The sequence below is a fragment of the Elephas maximus genome, chromosome 3 (assembly GCF_024166365.1).
Source record: "Elephas maximus indicus isolate mEleMax1 chromosome 3, mEleMax1 primary haplotype, whole genome shotgun sequence".
NCBI lineage: Eukaryota > Metazoa > Chordata > Mammalia > Proboscidea > Elephantidae > Elephas > Elephas maximus.
Genome location: NC_064821.1, coordinates 66,431,947 through 66,445,074, shown reverse-complemented (window position 1 = coordinate 66,445,074; position 13,128 = coordinate 66,431,947).

Genomic DNA, 13,128 nt, shown 5'->3' with positions numbered 1-13,128 from the left:
CGGGGCTCCTTGATATAAAAGGTACGTGCCATTTTTTTTTTCCTAATCCTTGTACTTCTATTTATTGTTTCCAACTTTTCATTATGAAAAATTTCAAACATAGAGAAAAGCTAAAATAGTATAAAGAATACCTATAAATCCACCACCTAGATTCAATAATTTTGAGATTCTTATTCAGGGAATTTGTAAAGTGTCAACTCCATAGGTCTCTTGGGTTCGTTACCCTGTTTCTGTATCCTATACGGGTTCTTTTCTTTCAGAAGTTCCTTTTTCATTTTACTAGAGTATACATAATTTTTTGAAAGAATGTGTGAGAGGGAACCTTGGACTCTGCAGAACCTCATATGTGCATGCTTTTTGGCTGGGTAGAAAATTCTAGGTACGAGTTTATTTTCTCCCTCAGAACTTTGAAAGCTTCACTCTTTTGTCTTTCACTATCTAGACTGTTGGTAAGATATCTGATGCCAATCTAAGTCTTGATCCTTTATTTCTGGAAACTTTGGAGGCTGAACTTTATCCTTAAAGGTCAGAAATTTCACCAATATGTGCTTAGGTATGTGTCTCTTGTTGATTCAAAGACTTTTATGTCTTTGGTTGATTAGCATAGACAGATAGCTGGGGTAGTTTTCCTTTGAAGCTAAGTTTTTTTTTTTTTTTTTTTTACGTAGAGCATATCTTTTCTGAATGGAAAGCCTGACCATGGGCTCTGGGTAAGTGGGCAGGGCCTGTCAAGAAGCAAGGTTCCCTTTAGGCAGTCTTGGGACTCCCCTTAACAGTGTGTCAACAGTGTGTTAGCGATCTATTATTTGCAAAAGACGGAAGACAGGCTTGATCCAGCTTAAGTAAGCAAAGAGGGAATTTGAAGTTTGCTTGAAGTAGAGTTGCCCTTGCCAGTGTCTTTAGGCACAGATGGATATCTACATGGTGGCAAGATGGCTCCCAGCAGCCTCTCACTCACATCATCCTTATGGGCCACAATCCTGAGGAAGACACTGGAGATTATTATTAAACCCCATTCCAGTCACTATGGATCGAGGACAGATACTAAGATTGGCTAGGCCTGGGTCATGGCTCACCTCTAATGCTCAGAGCAGGCATGCCCCTGTGGCTTACTCTTTACCACATGCATGTGAGATAGCTGAAGGGCATGCACCACCCAAAGGGCAGGATTCCAGGCACGCAGACCGCCTACGTAAGGACTCTGTTGTTAGTTATCATGGAGCCAGCTACACCTCATGAAGACCTTATGTATAACAGAAAGAAACATTGCCTGGTCCTGCACCATCCTCACAATCTCTGGTATGTTTGAGTCCATTGTTGCAGCCACCATGTCAATCCATCTCATGGAGGGTTTCCCTTGTTTTCACTGCTTTTCTAGTGATTGGTCTCTAGGGTATTTCACTGCCAGGTGGGCTTGCCTTTCCCCTCTGGAGCTTCTGGCTTCTTCAGTTAGAAGCCCTTTCTAAGAAGATTGTCACTTTGTCTAGAAAGCACTTCCAATACCTTTAGCATATTTTGAAGTAGCCATTTAATCATGGATGAATTGACACAGCACTTTTCATACGAGGACATTTACCCTAAATATAACTCATTAAATTTATAACTTTTTTTTTTTTTTTTTTTAAACTACCAAGAAGTTCTGTGCAAAGCAGACACCTTTACTTCCAATCTGAGCCTGGCCCTGTGCCAGTTTCCACCTCTGGAAATCTGGAATGCTCAGCACTGGAGAGGGAATCAGAGGCGTGGTGAAAATCAGAAAAGGAGTCAAGGTCAATGGTGGAATGAAAGTCAGCGGTGGGTAAGACTCAGAGAAAAAGCAGGGTAGGGAATGTCTTTCATAAGTTACCTCATAATTTTTTTAATGGCGACTTTTATATTTTGACTCAGTTCTGTCACAGCGTCTCCCATGTCAAAATGTCCCCTACGTCAAATTGGCTTTGCCAAATTGCCCGGCTTTGAGGCACAGTTGGACTGACACTCAGATGGCTCATTTCCCCAGCCAGTACTCTTTATTAGCCAGTGATCAGTCTCCTGGCAGAGGGGGCCTGGGCCCAGGCAGGGCAAATGCCAGGCTCAGACTCTCCGCCGCTCATTTGTTTTCTTGACTGTAATCTTTATGGAAGCAGATCACCAAGCCTGTCTTCCACGGTGCTGCTGGGTAGATTGGAACCACCAACCTTTAGGTTAGTAGTCGAACACAAACCGACTGCTCCACCCAGGGACCTTACATACATTATCTCATTTAATCCTTACTGAGGTCAAGAAACTTGCCCCCGGTTATCAGTTTGGGCAGCTTGAAGAACTACTTCTTTAAAGTAAATCTCTTCTCTACCATATTCGATGCCAGTGTTCCAAGGCAGTCTTATCTCTGCCCCTCCCCTTCATCTTCCTAAATGAAGAAAAAATTATTGGCGATAAGCACACCACGCATGCCAAACTGAGTGGTGGAGTGGCTTTGCTGACTCTTCTAGAGACTGAGCTCCGCCATCTCCATCCCAGCTTCTCCAGTTCCCCTATTTTATTTTCTTATTCACAGACCTCTGTGTGCACTAAAATTAACTTGTGAACTAGCACCTCCTATCTGCATCTAACAAACCCTGTCAGCTTGGATGCCATTTCCTCCTGTAAATGTCCTTTCTTTTAAAAAGCCCATCTGTTTGTCTGTTTACTCTTCTACTTACCCTGTCAGCCTAGAGCCTTCAGGTTTTCTAAAGGATCGTTGGGTTGCTTTTTGTCAAAATTGGCATGTATCTCTGTCAGCTTTCCAACAGAAAACCCCGCGAGCGTTCGTTTTATTATGGATTGAATTGTGTCCCCCAAAATATGTGTTGTAAATCCTAACCTCTATGCCTGTGGTTATAATCCCATTTGGGAATTGGTTGTCTTTGTCATGTTAATGAGGCAGAATTAGTGTAGGGCTTATTTTGAGTCAATCTCTTTTGAGATATAAAAGAGATTAAACAAACCAGCAGAGCAGAGATGAGGGAAGAGAGATGCCAAGCCACCTGAAGATCACCCAGGAGCGGAAGCCCAGAAGAGACAAGGACCTTCCTCCAGAGCTGACAGAGACGGAAAGCTTTCCCCTAGACCTGGCACCTTGAATTCAGACTTCTAGACTCCTAAACTGTGAGAAAATTAATTTCTGTTTGTTAAAGCCATCCACTTGTGGTATTTCTGTTATAGCAGCATTAGATAACTAAGACACACTTATTCACTGAATATTCATTAACTTTCCAGACATTGTTCTAGGCACTGGGGATATGGAAAAAATCTTTGCCCTTGTGGCGTCTGGATTCTAGATTTCAAACCCATCTCCAGGCATTTCACAAGGAGCTCCTCAAACTTGCGTTTCAATTCCAGGTTGTCCATTTGTGTGGCTTTCACCTCCACATCTAACCCCCCCGACTGCACTGCAGCACATCCCACATGGGGCCAGCAGCCAGAGGCAGGCCCACAGGCCCAAGGACACAAGGGACAGGATTTGTCACAGGAAGAAAATAGATAATAAGCAAATTATCAAATACAACATACAGTAAGTCAAATTCTTTTAAGTGCTAAGAAGAACAAGAAAATAGGGGCAGGGCATAGGAAGTGCCAGGGATGGGGCAGTTTTTGTGTAAATAGGTGGTTGGGGTCAGCCTGGGGGGTCAGCCTCAGTGAGAAGGGATGATTGCGCAAAGGTCAGTGCCCTGGTGGAGAAAAGGGGGCTTTGGAGTCTGACAGGCCTCAATTCAAATTACCTCTCTGTACTTTTAGTCGTATGCCCTCAGGCTGGAAATTTAACCTCCCTGAGCTTTAGATTAGGATGCCTGCGCTGTGAGGGTGTTGAGTGGTTGGAGTGGAATAATACATATAAAGTGTCTGGCAACAAAGACACACATGGAAACCATCCTCATATAGCTTTTGCTAGATGATCCTGACAGTCCATCCACTCCAAGGTTCCCTTATTTTTGGAGGGCCTTATTTGAATCCAGAAGTCCCTGGGTGATGCAAGCGATTAAGTGCTTGGCTACTGACCGAAAGGTTGACAATTCAAATCTATCCAGAGGCACCTTGGAAGAAACATCTGGCGATCTACTTCCAAAAGATCACAGCCATTGAAAATGCTAGGAGCATAGTTTGTCTCTGAAACACAAAGGATTGCCATGAGTAGGAAGATACTTGCAGGCAACTTGTCTTTTGGGGGATGGTTTGTTTTTTTTTTCCTTGAATCCAGAGACCCAAGGGGAGGGCCTGGAGCTCTCTTCCCTTCCTGATTCCAGCACCACGATGAGGTCTAGATCTTCTTTAATGATAATTTAGATGAAATTCCCTCTGCAGCAACATGGACGTTCCTCTCTAAAAACAGAGGGGTTTCATTTTTAAGCAAGACTCCTCATATTTCTCTGTTCTCCCGGCCTAATAAAGGTATGGTCTGAAATCCAGTTCCATTGATTGCAAAAACCTGGATCGATTCAACACACTTGATCTATTTTCATCTCTCTGCTGCTCGCTTAAAATAAAGAGCTCGTTGCTATTCTGCCCACGGCTACATCCAAATCATAACCGGGTTGGGAGAGGAATACATTTTTCTCTCTTCTGCTAAATACCAGTTTTATCTTTGCTGAGCCCACAAGTCCTGAGATGACAGTCTCTGCTTTAGCAGTTCACACCTGAGCCTGAAGGAATAGACAGGTGATGAAGGGCCCTGCCTCCCCAGCTCAGAGTGAGCTTCCCTCCGAATGACCTGTTTGTCTCCCGCCTGAAAAATCTCCTCCACGTGGAGCCAACCTTCCAAGCTGTCACCACAGTTTCTCCTTTTGTTCTCATCCTCCTTCATTCCTCTGAGGGGACAAGGAGGCTTTGTAAGCCTGAATCCAAGCACCCTGTGGACTTAAGTCTCCCCTTCTTTGACCCTTGTTCTAGGAGGTGGAAAATGAGTAAAATGCAAAGTCAAGGCACTCCAAGAAGCAGCTTCATACACATGAATTAAAAGCGATTCTTGACTCCTAAAAAGAATGATGTCATGCTCTAAAACCAGCCTGAAACTCATGCTTTTTTCATTTCTAATCTACTCCCATTTGAGCCTTAACTCCTCCCACGTACTGCCTCCCTTTCTCCTTCCCACCAGAAGGGTCAGCATTATTATCATCCTTTTACAGACAATCAAATGAGGCCCATTGGGGAGGGAGGCAGTGACACGGTCCAGATTGGGATGCCAGGCTCCCCTGAGGACAGACTGGAGCCCGAGATGTCCCTCAACTGCCTCGTTATTTTAATCATTATGAATTTTTCCTTTTCAGTTAGTCCCAGTGCACTTGTGATAAGAAGTCCTGGCCACCCACCGTTGCGGAGCAGAAATGGTATGAGGAAAGGCAGTAGGGAAGATTAGGTGCCTGTTCTACTATTGGGAAAACTGAGGCCCAAAAAGGGCAAGGGCCCCACAGAGAGGCAGGAATACAAGACAGAATCAGAGCTAGCCTCTGCCTCACCGCTGGAGCCATTTAGAAATGGTGCTAGGAAGTAAAGGGTTTTGGTCTTCAGCGGTAGAGGTGGATGGCAGGGAACCAACTACAAGAAATGGAAAAGAAAACAGGTTCTGAAGCTAGTCAGCCTCTAGCCAATCCTGATTCTGCTATTCGCTGGCTGCGTTACAATGGAGAAGTTACTTCATTTTTCTGAGCCTCAATTTCCTCATCTATAAAATAGGACTAAGAATATTTCTACCTTGCAGGGTTGTTGTAAGGATTAAATGAGATAATAGATAGAGTACCTAGCAGGGTGTACAATAAAAAATAACTATCATTGTTAAATGCCTTCAATGTGCCAAGCACTTTGCCAGTCCCTGGAAACGCCTCTGTATGAATCAGGCAGAATCCTTGTCTTAGAGTTTATTGTCTTGTGGATAGGATAGGCAAGTAAACATGGACCACTCAGTATAGCGGGAGTGGTGCTCACCGGAAGGAGTGGTGCTGTCTATAGCTTCAGACTAAATCTTCCTGCCTCTGGGTGAAGTTAATTGGGTGTGACTAGGGGCTGAACCCATGACCTTAATAAAGGAAACGTAAAAAAATAATAGTGAACTAGCAGTTGGCAGTTTCCAGGGAGAGGTGTCACAGAAATTTCATTTTATCTTCCTTAAGGCCTTATAAGGTTTGGTGATGAGTGACTGACGAACGGAGTGTGGCTTTTCTGGGGGACTTTAATAAAACTATCCTTAAGGTCCTGTGCATACCATCTCCTACTTCTACTCCTGGCTCCACTGGAGGCCAGTGGGGTCAGTGTTCATGTGCTATGCACCCCCCGCTCACCTCATGGAGGAGAAAATAAGTAGCAAAATGGACAAAGGATAATTTGAGAACCTGGTTAACCAGAACCTGGTTAATCTGTAAACTACCAGTTAGAAGATCATTTCGATGAGGTTGAGGATTCCAGAAAAATGCCTTCTTGAAGGTTTAGGTTGAAATGAAACCCTCTGCCCTGCCCTACCCTCATTTGGAAATAGGGTGGTAGCAGAAGGGGCAGGAGGATGTGACTGGGGTGGTTTACCTGTAGCACTGACAGTGGCCTCTGACAGACAGCTCCATCTGAGGGCCACATCCTGGTGTGGGTTTGAACCCGACGCTTGTCCACCCAGATTTGTGTATGCCATGTCATTTTTGTCTTTGTCCTTACATGTTTATGACACTGTTAAAAAAATCAGTCACTGCCCTGAAACTATTGCCCTGAGATAATCTTTAAACCTGAAACCAAAAATATCCCTTGAAATCTTCTTAAAATCAAACAATAGTTTAGCTTAACTAGTAAAGAATGTTGGCCTTGAGCATTGTGTTCTTTTAAGAACTCTGCGGGATCAAAGTGACAACACTAACTTGAAAGATTAGATAGGAAACTTAGGGGACAGTGAGTTTATGTTAACGCCGGAGGAACAACTTGAAGAATGTGATTAACATCACTGAATTATACACGTAGGAATTGTTAACTTAGTGTATGTTCTGCTGCGTATCTTCTCAGCAACAAAACAAAATAAAAACAGTTGCTGTCAAGCAGTTCTGACTCCTGGAGACCCCATGTGTTGCAGAATAGAACTGGACTCCAGACAGTTTCCATGGCTATGGTCTTTCAGAAGCCAATTACCAGGGCTTTCTTGCCTGGAACCTCCAGGTGGGTTTGAATCGCCAGCCTTTCAGTTAGCAGCCATGCACTTAATCATTTGCACCACCCAGAGATGCTATGGTATTGTAAAGGGTACAAATTATGTTCAACCTTGGATCCTCAGAGATTCTATAACAGCCCTGTGAAGCAGGCACCCATCACTTTTCAGGAAATTGAGGCTCAGAGAAAGTCAACAACATGTCCAAGATCAAACAGCTGGAAAGCGGACATCCCTAGAGTAGGTCCTGGCTTGCTGGCTCTGAGTCAGTGCTTCTCCGTCCCTGGGGCTGTGGATTTGGGCTTTTGCTAAGGAGAGGTTCTGCCAAAGGGCCAAAGGATCCTTGGGGACAAAGCTCCTTTTCTTTTCCCGAGGCTGCCTTTTACATCCACAGAGCCATCAGGAATCCAGTGCAGTGGGTCGGAAAGAGCCCCAGATTCAGAGTTAGGAGGTTGGAGCTCTCATCCCACTCTGCTGCCATTTCTCTGTGACCTTCAGCAGGTCACTGTACTTCTCAGCATCATGAGGTCTTTATCTTCTAGCAGGAGTTACACTTCTTTCCAGCCTACCTCTTGAGTATGATGAAAATCAAATGAAACAAGTAATGTCAGAAATGGTTTGAGAAAGTTAAAAGCGTGATACCAATGCCAGGCATGATACTGAACATCTTCATACAAAAATTGGGGTGGGTGGCCCTCTGGTTGTGTCTTTCATTCATTCGCTCAACTCTGGACAAATATTTATTGAATACCTCCCCTGCACTAGATGCTGTGCTAAGTATTCGAGACCCAGGCTCTGAGGAAACCAAAGGGAGGAAGCACAGGCCTAAACAAATTATGGTACACAGAGGTGAAGCCTTTTACAGAGATATCAACAATTGGTGAGATCATTCTTTGAGGTGTCTAGAAGGTGCTGTGGAGTATCACAAAAGGAGGGTGTAAGGGGGGTAAGGGCAGGGGAAACAACATGCACAAATGCTCTGGAGAGTTTACTGTGGCTGGAACACTGGTTGTTTGAGGGGAGTTTGGAAGCTTTTTCTTATTGTCAGATAGAGCTCTCTTTGGGCATGCTTAGGTATGTGTATCTATGTGCATTGGTTCGACTCTTTTGGGTTCCTAGGAAGAGGCCCATGTAAATAACGTTCAGTGATAGAGCTTTGTTGGCGCTGTAATGGATAGAGAAGTTTTTAGGAAACCATCTCAGTCGCTAGGCGGACAGCTGCTTTGAGTCCCTAAGCTTCCAAGTCAATGCAGTGCTGAGTTCCAGGGTCTCACCCTCTCCGTGAGCACCTAGAGAAAGAGGGCGTATTCTGAGAGAAAAAGGGTCCAATTGGGTTGGTTTGCTGCTGACCTGCATGACTCTCCCATCAGGCAGGGTTTTCAGCCAAACCACCACGGTAGGAGTCAGTTTCCACTGGATCCAGCACCTGATCCCAGGTCCAAGCAGCACTGGTTTTTGTAGCAAGATCACAACCCACTACAACCTTATGCAGACAGAACTCCCCAAGACCACCTTCCTCAGAAGGGGTTGTGAGTAGGGCAGGTACTTAGCTTCCCAGAACTTATCTCTTAGATAGGATTTAATCTGTATTAACTGAGTTATCTATTCTCTGAGCCCTTTTTAGTTGGGATATTAGGGTCCAAGGTTGCCATTTCATGATTTTTATTCTGACCTTGACCCAGTTTCCTCCATGGAGAGTTTTGTTAATTTCTCCATTGGACAGAAAGAGTTAGAGCTGAGACGGAACATTTAGAGATCATAACCCAACTTACAGATGGGGAGAGTGAGGTCCCAGGCCAGTAGACTTGTTCAAGGTTGTGTAGCAAGTTAGCCAAAGGGCTAGACCTAGAACCAAGTCTTCCTGACTCCAGCCCAATTTTTTGGTCAGTACGCGAAGGTGCTTTGAGGTGTTCATGAGCTCACCAACTGTGTGCAAGGCAGTGTGCCCTGTCCTGGGAATAGGCAGGCCACATCGTCCTTGCCCTCTAGGGAGGGTTTTTTTTTTTTTTTTCAATTTTTTATTGTGCTTTAAGTGAAAGTTGACAAACCAACTCAGTCTCTCATACAAAACCTTATAAACACCTTGCTATATACATGAGGTGGAATCGACTTGATGGCACGGGGTTTGGTTTTTTTGTTTATATACCCCTTAGGGTTGCTCTCCCTCTAATGAGATAGCACACTTCTTCCCTCCACTCTCTATTTTCACATCTATTCGGCCAGCTTCTGAACCCCTCTGCCCTCATCTTCCCTCCAAACAGAAGATACCCACATAGTCTCATGTGTCTACTTGAGCCAAGAAGCTCACTCTTCACCAGTATCATTTTCTATCCCATAGTCCAGTCCAATCCCTGTCTGAAGAGTTGGCTTTGGGAGTGGTTCCTGTCTTGGGCTCCTCTAGGAAGTTTGCAAGCAAGGTGTCAGAGCACAAATATAGACAGCTGTTGATTTAAAATGGCCCCAGGGGAAGCCAAACTAAGACAGGCAAATTACTCTGTGTCCAAGGGAAAAATCTGTAAAGCTGAGGCCTCACTGCCCTTCTGAGAAAGGTGATCATCAGAGATTTTTTTCTGTTTGTGTCTTGGTAGAGCCAGACAGGTCACAGCAAGACTTCAGGACCCAGCCATAGCCCAGCAGATAGCAGACAGGAGCCTGAGAGCATGGAAAGGGGTAAGAGTGGGGACCTCTTTGCATGTGGCTGTCCCCTAAGTCATCTCCTCTTGCAAATCCCTACGAGCAGCCCAGAGCAGCTAGGGAGAGCGACAGAGGTCTTTGAAACACAAATCACCAGCAATTACCAGGCTCTGAGTAAGGGACTGTTCGTCTTTTCTCTCCTCAACGGGGTTTATAAAGAATAAGAGGAGTGTTTTTTTCTGGCTGGCCAGTGTGCCTCCCATGCAATAGCTAGGGGATGCTGTCTGTTGGGGGGTCCTGGAGGAGGTATGGCCTGGCTTCCAGAAAGACAGGTTGGAAACCCCGCTACAAGGTAAGCTCCAGAGCCTGGATCCCGGCAAATTAGTCTTTTGGCTTGGTTGCCATGGAGACAGACAGGCAGCAGCTGCACGAGAAGAGGGAACAGCAGCTTCATCGACATGTAGGATTCTGAGACAGCCCTAGCGGGGGAGGGGGCTGGATACCGCCCTTTCTCCTCCAGAGACAGAGGCCCCCGTCTGCCCTCAGCTCCCAGAGTCACGGGATCTCGTGAGGTTGCCAGAGCCAAACAATGGGATGGTGGCAGAGGATCTTAAGCCCAGCTTCCTGCTTCTAGGCCAGCGCCTCCTGCTCAGCTTTTGGAGCAAACAGATCTTCCAGCGCTGAGCTCCTGGGACCTGGGAGGGTTCCCATGCTACCTCCTGGAAGTGGATAAGTCATTAGAGGTGAATCCCAGAGAGCTGGCCACCAGAGGCCAATTTGGCCCAGTGCTCTGTCGCAGTCTCTCTGGAGAGCCTGGCAGATGCTGTCTGGGGACATGACCCACCATTGTCTAAGAAAGGAGCTTGAAGCTGAGCCCAGAGGGAACTCAGCAGTTGATAGGGTTATTGTTCCCTCATTTGATGCTACACTGATAGCATTAATTTGTGGCTTCACCAGCCACACTGCCTGGCTGGCCGCCCTCAAAGTCCCGTCCTCCTGACCCCAGTAGAAACAGTCCTTGGCTCTTCCCCCTCCTAGGGGTTATCTCTGGAAATTGAAGGGAGGAGAGGAGGGGCCGGGATTCAGGTCGCCTGGGTCTGCTTTCCCAGCAGAGCTGCCAGGATGTCGTGTCTCAGCATCTTGGTTTCACACTCTTTGGTAAAAGAAGAAACCAGGCTGGTATCATTTAGGGCTTTGAGCTCCTAGGCTTTGGATGTGAGCAGGGTGGTTACATAAGAGAACAGAGGCCTAGCGTCAAGGGACAGGAGAGAGCTGGAGAAAAGTGGAGGCCCCTGCCAGCCACCCTGGGGCTTTTTTATATTGCTGTTTTAATTATGAAGGTAATTCATGTGTGGGCATTATTGAAGAAAAAAGTCAAACAATGCCAAAGCATATAAAGTAAATTGAGGATATTACCCATCACCTCAAGCCTCCATTGCTCTTCCCTGGTGGTAACTACTGATAATTTTGTCATGTATCTTCAGATCTTTCTATATGCTTATCCTTTTCCTTATATTATTATTATTATTATTAAAATACATAAATGAAATAATAACACATTCTAAAACAAAGCAAAAACACCACAGATAAATGTAGAGTCAAAAGCAAAAGATTCCTTTTAGTCAATTTCCTTCTCCACAGAGACAGCTATGGTTAACAGTTCAATGTCCTATATTTATTTATGTACAAATGAAAATATACACTTTCAATTTTTTTCTTTAAAATAAATGCAATCATAACATCCACATTGTTTTGCAAGCTACTTTCCCCTCTCAGTAATATGTTTTTCTGGGAATTTTTCCATGTTAGCAGGTCTACCCCATTCTCTGTAACTGTTGCTTAACATTCTACATTATTTGAAGCCCTGGTGGCACAGTGGTTGAGAGGTTGGCTGCTAACCAAAAGGTCAGCAGTTTGAATTCACCATAGAAACCCTGTGGGGCAGTTCTAGTCTGTCCTATAGAGTTGCTATGAGTTGGAATTGACTCCACAAAAACGGTTTTGGTTTGGTCTTTTTTTTATAACTTATTTAGGCAGACTCTTTCAATAAAAAAAAAAATAACGCTTTAAGCATTTTTACAGGTATTTATATAGGATTTATTTCTAGAAGTAGAATTACTGGGTTAACATGCCTGTTAGCTTTAATATTTCTAAATTATGTTGGGATTCTCTTTTAAGTTTTGTTTTTTTCTAATTATCCAAGTATAGATACCTATTGCAGAGAACTTGAAAAGAACAGAAAGCTATAGAGGGGGAAACATCACTCCCTGTTCTTCCACCAGAGGCCACAACTGTTTACTTTTTGGCATGTGTCTTTCTGGCATTTTTAACGCTTGTTATCATTACAGCGTTCAGATCAAATGTATCGATAATTCTCTATCTGGCTTTTTTTACTTAACATTACAAGCTATGTCACTCAAATATTTTTGTGAACATCATTTTTATGGTTTCATAATAGGCATTATCATGAACTAATGGTTATATATAAACCTATTTTATTTCTAAATCTACATAAATGTATTATGTAAATTGTATGTACCATGCCATAACTTTCTGAGCTATTCCTCTGTTGTTGGACTTTTAAATTGTCTACATTTTTTCACTATGATAACTATAACACCTCAGTGAAGATCTTTTTGCATAAATCTTTGTCAGAAATCTGATACTTTTCTTAAACACTATTCTCAAAAGGAGAATTACTGGGTCTAGAGATTGGGTTTTAGTAAATCTATTTTTTTTTTTTTAGTTTCATTTTGAACTGCTAATATGTACACATGGTACGAAGATTCAACTAAAGATTACACAATGAAAAGAATGTCTTTCTCCTACTTGGTCCCTCAGCCAGAGGTTTTCTTTCATAAAGGCAACACTATTACCTGGGTCCTTGTGTATCTTTCTTAGGAACCCCCCCTCCAAATATATATGTATATATACGTACATATTTATATTTATAAATTAAAATTATTCAATATATTATTTTTAATATGTGTGTATACATATATGCAGGAGCCTTGGTGGCACAACAGTCGAGCACTCAGCTGCTAACCAAAAAGTTGTCAATTCAAACCCACTCAGCAGCTCCAAGGGAGAAAGATCTGGCAATCTGCTCCCATAAAGATTACAATGAAGAAAACCCTCTGGGGCAGTTCTACTCTATCACACGGGGTCACTATGAGTTGGAAATCAACTTGATGGCACCTAACAACAACAACAACATACATATATATATATGCATGTGTATGTATATATATTTCTTTTTTCATATAAAAATAGTAGTGCATCAAGATACACACTTTTTCACCTAATATTTCTTGATAATTATTTCATATATAAAATATAGAGATGCCTCATTTTCTAAAACT